At 43.9% G+C, this 12,324-nt stretch overlaps 1 pseudogene; it reads left to right on the top strand.

Moving 5' to 3' along the window:
• Window positions 1–2,299: 2,299 nt before the first annotated feature.
• On the top strand, window positions 2,300–12,315 carry LOC106581614 (cytochrome P450 2K1-like; annotated as a pseudogene).
• Window positions 12,316–12,324: the final 9 nt, after the last annotated feature.

Here is a 12,324-nt window from a genome sequence, read left to right as displayed (position 1 = left end):
TTTGGACATAAATTATGGACTTTATCGAACAAAACAACATTTATTGTGGACCTGGGATTTCTGGAAGTGCCTTCTGATGAAGATCATCAAAGGTAAGTGAATATTTCTAATGATATTTATGATTTTAGATGACTCCAAAATGGCGGGTATCTGGTGTATTTTTCTGAGCGCAGTACTCAGATTATTGCAAAGTGTGCTTTCCCTGTGAAGCTTTTTTGAAATCTGTCACAGTGGTTGCATAAAGGAGATGTTCATCTATAATTCATTGAATAACAGTTTAATATTTTATCAATGTTTATGATGAGTATTTTTGTAAATTGTTGTGCTGATTCACCAGAGGTTTTCGAAGAAAAAACATTTCTGAACATTACGGGCCAATGTAAAATGGGTTTTTTGGATATAAATATGAACTTTATCGAGCAAAACATACATGTATTGTGTAACATGAAGTCCTATGAGTGCCATCTGATGAAGACCATCAAAGGTTAGTGCTTAATTTTAACTGTATTTCTGGTTTTTGTACGAGGCGCGCTGGACTTGTCGTCACGAATGTGCAAAAACAAATAGATTTAAGTTCGTTCAAACATGTCAAACGTTGTATAACATAAATCTTTAGGGCCTTTTTCAACCAGAGCTTCAATAATATTCAAGGGGGACGATTGCATTGTCTTACTAAATGTTTCGAAAGGGGAGGGTAGCCAGGGGAACCCGCGTCATAATGGTAATGGCCCTCCCCTGTGACCAAATTCCACAGCCTCTCTTTGGGTCCGTTTGTACCATAGAAGACTCAAACCACTTTGTAAAGACTGGGGACATCCAGTGGAAACCTTAGGAAGTGCTCAATGAATCCTAACTCACGGTGTGTTTTATAGGCAAAGTGCTGGAGGTGAGTCCGCAAATCAGATTTCCACTTCCTGTTAGGATCTGTCTCGGGGTTTTGACTGCCATATGAGTTCTGTTATACTCACAGACACCATTCAAACAGTTTTAGAAACTTTAGGGTGTGTTCTATCCACATCTACTAATTATATGCATATCCTAGCTTCTGAGTTTGAGTAGGAGGCCGTTTAAAATGGGCACGTATTCTTTTCAAAATTCGCTGTAGCGCCCCCTATCCTTGGCGTGCGTTAAGAGGATAATCTAATGTTTTGCTTTCGCTGTAAAGCCTTTTTGAAATCGGACAATGTGGTTACATTAAGGAGAAGTGTATCTTTAAAATGGTGTAAAATAGTCGTATGTTTGAGAAATTGAAATTATTAGATTTTTGATGTTTTGTATTTCGCGCCCTGCTGTTCCATTGGATGTTGGCTAGCGGAACGCCTGTCCTCAACATTAAATACAGGTGAAACAAAAAATTAATTGATTAGATGTTTTGTCTCTTACAGGTAAGGCATTTGACACCACCCAGCCTGTGATTTATGCCGTCTCCAACTTAATCTCGGCCATTGTCTATGGCAGCAGGTTTGAATACACTGACCCCCCTATTCACCGGCATGGCGGATAGGACCAATGAGACCATACACCTTACAGGTTCTGCATCACTCCAGATACAGCCTGCTCATTCAGTCCACCCTGTTTTTAACTCTACTTTCTCACTAGACAATGGCTGTTTCAGTGCAATCAATGAAACTAGGGGGAAAAGAAATCAAGGACAAAAATGTAAGCATCTTCCCCGCTCTGCAGATGGCTATATCGGTCCTCTGATACAGGACTATTAAAGGCCCAGTGCACTACTTTTGTGAAAAAATATGGCATTTTTTTTTGTACATGTTTCTCAGCACCCCAACTTCCCTGTGGATGTGAATTTTCTGGTAGCATATTCCTACCTAACCAGTTTGAAAACAATGGGAAGTCTATCCACTGTTGATGGACCATCAACAGGCTATTAAATATAATAAGTGAAAGGTCTGCGAAAAGGTCTGAGGGTTTTGTGTATGCAGGTAAAGTAATTTATTCTTTTTACAGAATAGTGTAGGTTAACAGGATGAAGAAAAACGACATCACAATATGCCTTGCTGATATTAATATAAAACAATATTGATATATCAAATTATCAATATTGTTGCCCACTACAAATAATGACATACAATAAATATACATATTCATAAATACACTATCTATAAAATGTATATATTATTGAATTGACATACGTTTAATATTATGGTAGTTGTGTATAGTATGTTATATGTAATATTGTTAGAAATAATTGATATAAGCAGATATTAAAATAGAGTTTTATGCATATTTTACCTGTATCTCTGTGTACATGTACATGTTTCCCTGGTTGGACCCATGGATAAATAGCCTGACACGTCTGAAAAAGAATATTGTTGATATGAAGATGGAGGTGACAGAGCTGGTGAGGGGCCTGAAGGAGACTCTGAACCCTCGGATGTGTAGAGGCTTTGTGGACTCGTTCCTTGTCCGAAAGCTGACCCTGGAGGTATGAAGACTTAATGCAGAATCTGCATACATAATAAAGTGTTGCATTAATATTGCTCAGTATAACTACAGAATCGAATTAATTGATAAGGTCCGCGGGGGTGTGGTATATGGCCAATTTAGGCGCAGTGCATGGATACAGCCCTTAGCTGTGGTATATTGGCCATATACCACAAACCCAGAGGTGCCTTGTTGGTACTATAAACTGTTTACCAACATAATTAGAACGGTAAACTAGTAATTTTGCATCATACCGGCCAATCAGCATCCAAAGAACCCAGTTTATAATTCTAATTATGCCACCATGTGGTGCACTTGGATACTGCAGCAGAACACAACTAACTTGACTTGTCCACCACTAACATACCAATGTGCACAGATGTCAATTCAACGTGTATTCAACATTGGTTCAACGTAATTTCATTGAAATTAAGTAGAAACAACGTAGATTCATCCAGTGTGTGCCCAGTATACATATGACTGAATGCCAGATGAGGGAGGATAGAATTACAGTTCTCCTTATCAGCAGAATCACATGGAAACTCAAACACTTCCTCAAGCTGCTTTAATAGAATGTGTTGATTATCTGTGAATAACTTACAACAGCTCCTTAAGTAACTGTTGTACATAATTCATATGTCATCTGAGGGTCTGTTTCTTTTAGGAATCTGGCAATATGGCAATATGGATTCTCTCTACCATGACAACAACCTGGTATTTAGTGTTGCTAACCTGTTTGGTGCTGGTACCGACACCACCGGGACAACCCTGCGCTGGGGTCTACTGCTAATGTCCAAGTACCCCCATATACATGGTAAGGATTGATATAAACACAAACACATGCACGCACACTCACCACAGGAGGCTGCTGAGGGGAGGACGGCTCATAATAATGGCTGGAATGGTATCAAATGCATGTGTTTGATACCATTCAATTAATTCTGTTCCAGCCATTACTGTGAGCCCGTCCTCCCCAATTAAAGTGCCAGCGACCGCCTGTGATGCACGGACGCACGACACACGAGAGAGAGACAAAATACTAAAGCACTCATGGTGTTACAAGTTATAAACATTGGCAAAGGGCTAACTTGAAGCAGAGGTTATGAAACTAGTTTAGGATGGCTGGGTTAATAAAGGTTAAACAACTCAGCTTTATAAGTTTCAATGCAGTAACTCCAACCCCTCTCTCGTTTCTGTCTCAGATTGAAGCACATACCTTGTTAAAGATCATTCAGATTAATCTTCACCTCTGGGTTAGAGTAACAGTGGCACTTTTCCTGTATTTTTTCCAGATCAGGTCCAAGAGGAGATCAGCAGCGTCATAGGAAGTCGTCAGCCCTTGGTAGAGGACAGGAAGAACCTGCCCTACACTGATGCAGTGATTCATGAGACCCAGAGACTGGCCAACATTGCACCCGTGTGTCACGCCCTGACCTGAGAGAGCCGTTTTTCTCTGTTTGGTTAGGTCAGGGTGTGACATGGGGTGGGCATTCTATGTGTTATATTTCTATGTTCCATTCATGTTTTCTATTTCTTTGTGTTGAGCCGAGTATGGTTCCTTATCAGAGGCAGCTGTCTATCGTTGTCTCTGATTAGGAATCATACTTAGGCAGCCCTTTTCCCTCCTTCAGTGTTGGATCTTGTTTTTGTTCAGCTCAGTTTAGCCTGCAGAACATGACGTTCGTTTTCCGTTGTTTATTGTTTTGTTTTAGTGTTCTGAGTTTAATAAAAATTGAAATATGTACACGTACCACGCTGCACCTTGGTCTACTCATTTTGACGATCGTCACAGAAGATCCCACCACCAACGGACCAAGCAGCGTGGTCGGGAGAAATGGACCTGGGAAGACATCATGGACGGAAAGGGATCCTGGACGGAAAGGGATCCTGGACGTGGGAGGAGATCCAGGCTGGATGGGATCGCCTCCCATGGGAACAGGTGGAGGCAGCGAGAGCAGAGCAGCGATGAGAAGAGGAACTAGCACGGCAACGAGGCAAGCACGATAGGCAGCCCCAAGATAATTTTGGGGGGGGGGCACACGGGGAGATTGGCAGAGTCAGGGTGGAGACCTGAGCCAACTCCCCGTGCTTACCGTAGGCAGCGTAGGACTGGTCAGGCACCGTGTTATGCGCACAGTGTCTCCAGTGCGTAGCCACAGCCCGGTGTGCTCTGTTCAAGCTCCCCGCAGTTGCTGTGCTAGAGCTGGCATTCAGCCAGGAAGGATTGTGCCGGCTCAGCGTTCCTGGTCTCCAGTGCGTCTTTTCGGCCCAGGTTATCCTGCGCCAGATCTACGCACGGTACCCCCAGTTCGCCAGCACAAATCAGTGCGGCCTGTTCCAACTCCCCGCGCTTGCCGGGCTACGGGGCGAATCCAGCCAGGACGGGTTGTGCCAGCCATACGCTCCAGACCTCCAGTGCGCCTCCACGGCCCAGTATATCCTGCGCCAGCTCTGCACACCCGGTCTCCAGTGCGTCTCCCCAGTCCGGTGAGACCGGTTCCAGCTCCACGTACGAAGCCTCCAGTGATAATCCATGGCCCGGAGCCTGTAGGGATGATCCATGACACGAAGCCTCCAGTGATGATCCATGGCGCGGAGCCTGCAGTGAAGATCCATGGCGCAGAGCCTGCAGCGACGGTCCCCAGTCCGGAACCTCCTGAGACGGCCCACGGTCCGGAACCTCCTGAGACGGCCCACGGTCCGGAACCTCCTGAGACGGCCCACGGTCCGGAACCTCCTGAGACGGCCCACGGTCCGGAACCTCCTGAGACGGCCCACGGTCCGGAACCTCCTGAGACGGCCCACGGTCCGGAACCTCCTGAGACGGCCCAGAACCTCCTGAGACGGCCCAGAACCTCCTGAGACGGCCCACGGTCCGGAACCTCCTGAGACGGCCCACGGTCCGGAACCTCCTGAGACGGCCCACGGTCCGGAACCTCCTGAGACGGCCCACCGTTCGGAGCTTCCGGCGACGATCCACGGTCTGGTTCCTCCGGCGACACAAAAGCGGAGAGATCAGCGGGCGGAGTGTGGGGCTACGCCCTGAACCGGAGCCGCCACTATGAGTAGATGTTTGGTTAGGTCAGGGTGTGACATGGGGTGGGCATTCTATGTTTTCTATTTCTTTGTGTTGAGCCGAGTATGGTTCCTAATCAGAGGCAGCTGTCTATCGTTGTCTCTGATTAGGAATCATATTTAGGCAGCCCTTTTTCCCTCCTTCAGTGTGGGATCTTATTTTTGTACAGCTCAGTTTAGCCTGCAGAACGTGACGTTTATTTTTTCTTTGTTTATTGTTTTGATTTAGTGTTCTGAGTTAAAATTTATTTATCATGAGCACTCACCACGCTGCACCTTGGTCTACTCATTTTGACGATCATCACACCATGGCCATCCCTCACAACACCAGCCGAGATGTTACCTTCCAGGGATATTTCATCAGAGGTCAGGTTCTATAAATGGCTATCTAATAAAATAAGGCTGAAATGATTGTAATCCACTCATTAAAACAAGTTATCACTTTTACTCTTAATAATACAGTGTCCTACGCTTCACTCTCACTGCAGGGGGACGTCTGTGATTCCTCTACTGACGTCCGTCCTACAGGACGATAACGAATGGGAGAGCCCTAACACCTTTAACCCCTCCTACTTTTAGGGAGGATTTGTCAAGAGGGACGCCTTCATGGCTTTTTCTGCAGGTATATTAACTTAATTATTTAGTTTATTATTTCATTGCAAGAAGTAGAGATTGTGGTATCCTTTTGGATAGACTTCATGCTATTTTCCATATCATTGGTCTCTCTCACAGGTCATAGGGTGTGTCTAGGGGAGGGTCTGGCCAGGATGGAGCTCTTCCTCTTCTTCACCTCCCTCCTGCAGCGCTTTCATTTCACTCCTCCTCCTGGAGTAACAGAGGATGATCTGGACCTGACACCATCCATGGGGTTGACCCTCAATCCTTCACCTCACCAGCTCTGAGATTTGAACATGAAAATATTGGTGGGGCAAACTCAATCAAAAAAGCTAATATGCATCGAAACCACTACACATGAAATGCACCATTCTAATAAATAATCCCAGAAATGAGTTTGCGCGACACACACAAACATTATTATATTTAGTTTGATCAATGCGTAGGCTAATTCCAATATCCTTTTTGATCTAATTGCACGTAAGACCACAGTAGTCGAATATACTTAATAGAGTAAAGTTTATTTTAATTCCAAATGTCATGTTCCAGTTAAGAATAAAGTTTATTAAGCTTCTGCTTTGCTTCAACCATTGCATTGTATAACGTTCCATGGGTAATTAAAACAGTCTGATATCAGGGTAAATCCATTTAAATTCCATCACTTTTTGACAGCACCCCATTTGATTTGAATGAAACCTTCCATACATATACTCACCAGCCAGTTTATTAGGTACACCCTGTTCACGAAAATGGATTGCACTTATACAGTGAGTCACGTCAATTGCTATATAAAGCTGGCAGACAGACATTGAGACATTCATTTACTGTTCGAACATTAGAATGGGCAAAACGTGTGACCTAAGTGACGTTGAAGGTGGTATGATCGTCGGAGCAAGGCACGCCGGATCAAGTATCTCCTTTCACGCACGGCATTGTCTAGGTTTTACAGAGAATGATGTGACAACAAAAAACATCCAGTCAGACGCAATCCTGTGGGGGAAAACAGCTCATTGATGAGGGAGGTTGAAGGAAAATGGCAAGAATCGTGCAAGCTAACAGGCGGACAGCAAACAGACAAACAGTTGTGTGTAGAACGACATCTTGGAACGCACACCTTGTTGATCCTTGTCACAGATGGGCTGTTGACCACACAGGGTTCTACTCCTAACAGCTAAAAACAAGAGGAAGCTCCATTGGGAACGCAATAGCCAACACTGGACAATTGAGGAGTGAAAAACATTGCCTGGTCTGACGAATCCTGGTTCCTGTTTTATCATGCTGACAGCAGAGTCAGGATTTGGCGTAAGCAGCATGAGTCCATGGCCCCATCCTGCCGGTGTCAACGGTACAGGCTGGTGGCGGTGGTGTAATGGTGTGGGTGGTGTAATGGTGTGGTTAATGTTTTCCTGGCACATGTTAGGTCCCTTGATACCAATTGAGCAATGATTGAACACCACAGAGTATCTGAACATTGTTGCTGACCAAACCCAATAGAGTATCTTTGGGAAGAGATGGAACGGGCTGTATTCAAGAGCATGTTGGTGGGCACCACATAAAAACCTAGGGTCTAAGCTACATATGCAAATATATATAAAACGAGTTTAAGTGTTTTTAGATAGATGTTAAAGAACAACAAAGTAACAGAGTTATTTTCAATTAATAGTGTACAGAGTGAAATGCAATGATACAGAGTTAAATATCAACAATAAATTGAGCATATACAACTCTGAAAAAAATGACTCTGTTGCCAGAGTAGGTTTTACTCTCTTTAGACTGGGACCAAATGTTATCTGTGGCAGAGTTACATTTCTTCAATAAGAGTTAAATTTACTGTCATTTTTATTGTGCGGGCTATCCGGTACACCAGTATCTATAGGTAGACTTTATCTGTATGCTTTATCCCTCCAGCTATCCAATAAATATGGCTCCATCTTTACGGTTCACTTTGGACCCACAAAAGTGGTCATCCTGGTAGGATACAACCAACCAGAGGAGTTTGGGGACAGGGGAATGCCTCCTGTGTTCTAAGATTTCCCCAATGGATATGGTAATGTTTGATAAGTCAAACTTGAATTCTACTCAATGGTCTGTTAAGCAGGCATTCTTAGTGCTGTAACTCCAGCCCCAAATATTTGATAAAGATATTATTCTCTCATAACATGATTAATTCCTGACACCTGCACAATGTGACTTTTCTACAGGTATTCTGTTTGCCAATGGAGACTCATGGAAAGAGATAAGACACTTTGCCATGGCGAACCATAGACCTTGGCATGGGCTAGAAAGGAAGTGAAGAGGAAATTCGCTACCTAATTCAATTGTTTGAAAAACATGAGGGTAAAAATTTGAAGTTCTGATTTGTGAAAACCCCAAATAAGATAACAAATATATACATGTTCTTAGTTTTGCTAATTCTGTTGGTCTTTGTGACAGGTAAAGCATTTGATACAACCCAGCCAATGAATTATGCTGTCTCCAATGTAATCTCCAACATTATGTATGGCAGCAGGTTTGAATACTCTGACCCCAAGATCCAAGCCACTGTGAATCAAGCCAATGAGAACCTTAGAAATAGTGGCTCTGTTTCAATGCAAGTACATGATGTTTACTTTGTCATTTTTCTCTAAGAGTGAGAAACAAACTGGTCACACTTGACTAAACCAGGAAAATTAAATAAATATTATATTTGTAGCGGGCTACATTTATGCTTTACTCTTTGTTTATGTGAAAATAGTTGTACAACATGTTCCCATGGCTGGGACCTTGGCTGAAAACCAAGTAGCTTTTGTTAAAGAATATTGACAACAACAAGAAGGAGATGAGGGAGGTCTCCAGGAACAGGATTGAAGTTAAAACCTACAGGAGGGTACAGTATCTCTCCAGGAACCGACAGGATGGTAACTCTCCAGGAATAGGGTTAGAGTTAACCTACAGGAGAGTAGCACTACAGGAACAGGGTTAGAGTTAACCTACAGGAGAGTAGTACTACAGGAACAGGGTTAGAGTTAACCTACAGGAGAGTAGTACTACAGGAACAGGGTTAGAGTTAACCTACAGGAGAGTAGTACTACAGGAACAGGGTTAGAGTTAACCTACAGGAGAGTAGCACTACAGGAACAGGGTTAGAGTTAACCTACAGGAGAGTAGTACTACAGGAACAGGGTTAGAGTTAACCTACAGGAGAGTAGCACTACAGGAACAGGGTTAGAGTTAACCTACAGGAGAGTAGCACTACAGGAACAGGGTTAGAGTTAACCTACAGGAGAGTAGTACTACAGGAACAGGGTTAGAGTTAACCTACAGGAGAGTAGTACTACAGGAACAGGGTTAGAGTTAACCTACAGGAGAGTAGCACTACAGGAACAGGGTTAGAGTTAACCTACAGGAGAGTAGCACTACAGGAACAGGGTTAGAGTTAACCTACAGGAGAGTAGCACTACAGGAACAGGGTTAGAGTTAACCTACAGGAGAGTAGCACTACAGGAATAGGGTTAGAGTTAACCTACAGGAGAGTAGCACTACAGGAACAGGGTTAGAGTTAACCTACAGGAGAGTAGCACTACAGGAACAGGGTTAGAGTTAACCTACAGGAGAGTAGTACTACAGGAACAGGGTTAGAGTTAACCTACAGGAGAGTAGCACTACAGGAACAGGGTTAGAGTTAACCTACAGGAGAGTAGTACTACAGGAACAGGGTTAGAGTTAACCTACAGGAGAGTAGTACTACAGGAACAGGGTTAGAGTTAACCTACAGGAGAGTAGTACTACAGGAACAGGGTTAGAGTTAACCTACAGGAGAGTAGCACTACAGGAACAGGGTTAGAGTTAACCTACAGGAGAGTAGCACTACAGGAACAGGGTTAGAGTTAACCTACAGGAGAGTAGTACTACAGGAACAGGGTTAGAGTTAACCTACAGGAGAGTAGTACTACAGGAACAGGGTTAGAGTTAACCTACAGGAGAGTAGCACTACAGGAACAGGGTTAGAGTTAACCTACAGGAGAGTAGCACTACAGGAACAGGGTTAGAGTTAACCTACAGGAGAGTAGCACTACAGGAACAGGGTTAGAGTTAACCTACAGGAGAGTAGTACTACAGGAACAGGGTTAGAGTTAACCTACAGGAGAGTAGCACTACAGGAACAGGGTTAGAGTTAACCTACAGGAGAGTAGTACTACAGGAACAGGGTTAGAGTTAACCTACAGGAGAGTAGTACTACAGGAACAGGGTTAGAGTTAACCTACAGGAGAGTAGCACTACAGGAACAGGGTTAGAGTTAACCTACAGGAGAGTAGCACTACAGGAACAGGGTTAGAGTTAACCTACAGGAGAGTAGTACTACAGGAACAGGGTTAGAGTTAACCTACAGGAGAGTAGTACTACAGGAACAGGGTTAGAGTTAACCTACAGGAGAGTAGCACTACAGGAACAGGGTTAGAGTTAACCTACAGGAGAGTAGCACTACAGGAACAGGGTTAGAGTTAACCTACAGGAGAGTAGTACTACAGGAACAGGGTTAGAGTTAACCTACAGGAGAGTAGTACTACAGGAACAGGGTTAGAGTTAACCTACAGGAGAGTAGTACTACAGGAACAGGGTTAGAGTTAACCTACAGGAGAGTAGCACTACAGGAACAGGGTTAGAGTTAACCTACAGGAGAGTAGCACTACAGGAACAGGGTTAGAGTTAACCTACAGGAGAGTAGCTCTCCAGGAACAGGTTTGGAGAGCCCTGTGATAGAGGACAGCGTAAAGATGAAGATAGCTGAAATAGCAGTGGGCTGCGTTCAAACCCATACAGCAGTGGCATCTGTTCTGGAGGCTAGACCATCCTATGCCACGCCCCTTTTGACAAATAATTCCTACCCTTTAAAATGCATTGTGTTTTTATGTATGTATGTATAAGGAATCAGGCAACAAACTCTCATTAACATGACAACAACCTATATCTTCTGTTTTCTGCTGTTACAGACACCACAGGGACAACCCTACGCTGGGTTTTGAAGCTAATGGCCAAGAACCCCCTTATACAGGGTAAGCATCAATGAGCACACAGACCACCACACACAGACAGTGCAGGTGATTAAAGTAATGCAAGACAATCAACATTTTACTTCCTGTTAACATTGGCAAATTGCCCACCTGCGTTTTACCCAAGCAAAACTGTTTTGGAACAGGGAAACCTGGTTCGAGAAAAGTGTTCAAGCAATCGAGAAAACCTATATAAGGTCAAGGGTAAATGTTCTCTGAAGGTAGTCATTTTGGCTCTTCCTTTCCTTTATTTTACAGACCGGGTCCAAGAGGAGATCAGCAGCGTCATAGGAAGTCGTCAGCCCTTGGTAGAGGACAGGAAGAACCTACCCTACACTGATGCAGTGATCCATGAGACCCAGAGACTGGCCAACGTTTTACCCATGGCCATCCCTCACACCACCAGCCGAGATGTCACCTTCCAGGGATATTTCATCAAGAAGGGGACACTTGTTTCCTCTACTGACATCTGTCCTACAAGACGGGAGCGAATCGGAGAGCCCACACACCTTTGACCCCGCCCACTTTCTGGATGAGGAAGGTCGATTTGTCAAGAGGGATGCCTTCTTGCCCTTCTCTGCAGGTGATTCCACTGTTTAATTTACACAGTCAGGAATTAAATAAATCAGATATCAGATATCATTCTATGGTGCTCATTACTTTGGCCCAGAGAAAGTTGACGGGATGGAAGTGTCTGTGACAGATATCGATATTGATAACACTAAATGAATCATTCAGAATCCATGGTGCTCTAAACTTTTTGGGCATTGCTTTGACCCAGAGATGTTATGGTATAGTTGATGGTATAGAAATGTGTGAACAATTTGACATATATTGATATTGTTGTCTTCCTCATGTTATCTTCTTCCAGGTATTAGGGTGTGTCTAGGGGAGAATCTGGCCAGGATGGAGCTCTTCCTCTTCTTCACCTCCCTCCTGCAGCGCTTTAGTTTCTCTCCTCCTCCTGGAGTAACAGAGGATGATCTAGACCTCACACCATCCGTGGGGTCGACCCTCAATCCTTCACCTCACCTGCTGTGTGCTGTGAGCCGAATCTGAGATGAGAGACCTGTCCCTCATAATGGTTTTGGTTGAATTTGACTGCTCTACATTGCGACAATGTAATTGATTGATACAAAGCAGCGCTATTATGTGTATGTCC

This window comes from Salmo salar, chromosome 06 (assembly GCF_965601325.2).
Source record: "Salmo salar chromosome 06, fSalSal1, whole genome shotgun sequence".
Lineage (NCBI taxonomy): Eukaryota > Metazoa > Chordata > Actinopteri > Salmoniformes > Salmonidae > Salmo > Salmo salar.
The sequence above is the reverse complement of the archived record's forward strand: the minus strand, read 5'-3'. Positions and strand labels throughout refer to the sequence as shown.